Here is a 2,700-nt window from a genome sequence, read left to right as displayed (position 1 = left end):
CCATTTCTACTGTTGCAGCTGGAAGCTCTTATGCAATGAACTTTACTAAGGGTGTTGAAGGACGTTATGTGATCATTATAGCCCCTGGTGTGAGCAGGGTTCTACATGTCTGTGAAGTGGAGGTCTACGGATACCGCGCCCCAACTGGTGAGAATCTTTCGAAACATGTTTGATCATATTATATGATCAATGAGCACCACTGACAAGCTTGATTGATTAGACCACGTTAACCCAGGTATACTTCAATGAAGATTGCTCACTGTACATCTTGTAACTTCTCAGATTTAAATTCCAATAACTCTTATTTGTATTTTATCTTCTGACCAACATTTAAAACTGCATTCACACTTAATATACAACAACAACAAAAAAAACATATTGCACTATTATGATGTCTCAATCGGGGCATTTACAAAATAAAGTTTACTTAAAAGTTAAAAATGAAAAAAAACAAACATTTTCTTTTACTTTGTGTTGTTTTTATGACTTTTTGAGACCAAAGTGAAAACAATTAAAGATATTTGTACAGACAGCCTTAGCCAATATTTAACTCAATCATAAGATAAAGCCTGCACAAAATGGCACCATTTTCACAATGTCAATACTGTTCATGAATGTAAAATGTATTCAAAAATATATCTCAACTGCTGAAAGTTGATGGGAATTTAAAACAAAAAATAGAAAAAAGCACCCGCTGGGAGTACTGTCACAAAAAGTAGATATTTATTTTCTAACAAATTTTATGTAAATTCTTATTCATATATGAAAACAACACGTTTTGCATCAATCAAATACAAAATGGAGCATTTGAACAAAAAAAAGTAAGCTTTTCATATAAAGATGTGCAGTTGTCAATATGTACATATAGGCAGAGCATATTAGAAGATTATGTATCAAAGCTGACATTTAACATTTTGTTTTGCAGAAGAAAATGTGGCAGTTTATGGAAAAGCTTCACAGTCAACAGTTTATCCTGGAGCCATCGCCTACTACGCTATCGATGGGTATCGTGAAGGCCGCTTCAGCCAGGGTTCCTGCAGTGCCACAAATAATGACTTTAGCCCCTGGTGGAGACTGGACCTGGGAAGAACCCATAAAGTGTTCAATATTAACATAACCAATCGGGTAGAACATCCCACTCGAATTAACGGAGCTGAAATTCGGATTGGAGATTCACTTGATAACAACGGAAATAACAATCCCAGGTAGTTTACAGTCATTTTATCAAGACACTGAATGCAAATAAAACATGCTGTTATTAGCATAAAATTTTATTTCTCATGATTATTTTTGCTAAATTAATGTATCTTTAAGTATGTCTTAAATCCTCTTTCCTCTGTCAGGTGTGCTGTGATCTCAACCATCGCTCCAGGTTTTACTGAAACCTTTCAGTGCAACGGCATGGATGGTCGATACATCAACGTTGTCATACCTGGAAGAAATGAGTATCTCACACTGTGTGAGGTGGAGGTGTACGCATCTAGACTGGATTAAAGTTTTCATGACATCATTGTGGTTTAAGGTCTTATGAATATCTGATTGTATTAAAAACCAAAATAAAACTCACTATGGTAGAAGCAGTTCTGAGCTGTGGTCAGCCTCTGATGAACCAATCACATGTTTTTGGGAAACTGTCGGACGCTTGATGGGTCTGATTTTGAAATATGTGTGTGGCCTATGTGGTTCTGGTGGCTTCTATTGATGTGGCAATGAATGACAAGGAGCTGCTCAAGTTGGCATCACCTGTTTCTTTATTTCTCCATCTGCATTTTACACAACAGGCATGTAGGTAAAGTCAGTCTCTGGCATAAAACAGGCTCCTCGTCGGTGATCCTCATCTCTCCGAGGATTACCCATAATCAAGTAACCACAATAAAATCATTACAAATTACAGTGATCGCATAGTGGATTTTGTTTTACAGTAAATTACACTGAGTGAACAACCACTGAGTGTCTTTTTCAGAGAAAATAAAGCAACTAATTAAAATGTTCTGAAAAATACAATAAAATGCTGACACTTTATTTACTGGATGCCATTTTTATGTTTTAGTTTATATAACCTTGCATTTTAGAACAATGCAGAAACATAAATTAACCATATCATTATGTAAAACTGTTAATATAGAACTCAGTCTCATGTTAACCATCTGCTACAGGACATTTGGTAAAACATACCTGCATTTCACACAACGGCCCTGGAGGTAAGGTCAGTCTCTGGCATAAAACAAGCTCCTGCAAGGAGGAGCCATAATGTTACCGAGTGGGAAATTCCCACTGCACTTTCCCACGAACTAAACATTATCAAACACGACAAAAATGACACAGAACTAGCGTGACCCAGACCGAACACACCCCAACAATATGCAAAAACGAAAACCACAAACACACTTAACAAAATGCATAAATAATGTCTTTATCACATAGCAGAGACACGTCACCTCGTCGCTGATCCTCATGGCTCTGAGGATTACCCATACTACCCCGCTCTTTCTAGGGTGAATGCAATACCACTTCTTACCAGCAGATGGTGCATTTTAGCAGGATTTAACCTGAACCATTTTAACTATGTTACATAAGCAACAACTTCAGACTACAGATTGAAAAACAAGTAAAAAAGAAAGAGCAACAAATGTATTAGTTAATTTAAAACGAAGAGCTATAATGTGTAACTCTTCAAAATCTTGTTTTTAGAACACAATC

The 2,700-nt window shown here is 36.4% G+C and overlaps 1 long non-coding RNA gene across 1 annotated transcript; it reads right to left on the bottom strand.

The window, feature by feature from the left end:
* Positions 1–701: 701 nt before the first annotated feature.
* Positions 702–2,167, bottom strand: LOC145555262 (uncharacterized). Its single transcript, XR_014091365.1, has 2 exons — positions 1,568–2,167; positions 702–1,432 (listed from the first exon to the last, which is right to left on the bottom strand). It is a non-coding gene; the product is annotated as an uncharacterized LOC145555262 (long non-coding RNA).
* Positions 2,168–2,700: the final 533 nt, after the last annotated feature.

This window comes from Poecilia reticulata, chromosome 16 (assembly GCF_904066995.2).
Source record: "Poecilia reticulata chromosome 16, P_reticulata-male-v2, whole genome shotgun sequence".
Lineage (NCBI taxonomy): Eukaryota > Metazoa > Chordata > Actinopteri > Cyprinodontiformes > Poeciliidae > Poecilia > Poecilia reticulata.
The sequence above is the reverse complement of the archived record's forward strand: the minus strand, read 5'-3'. Positions and strand labels throughout refer to the sequence as shown.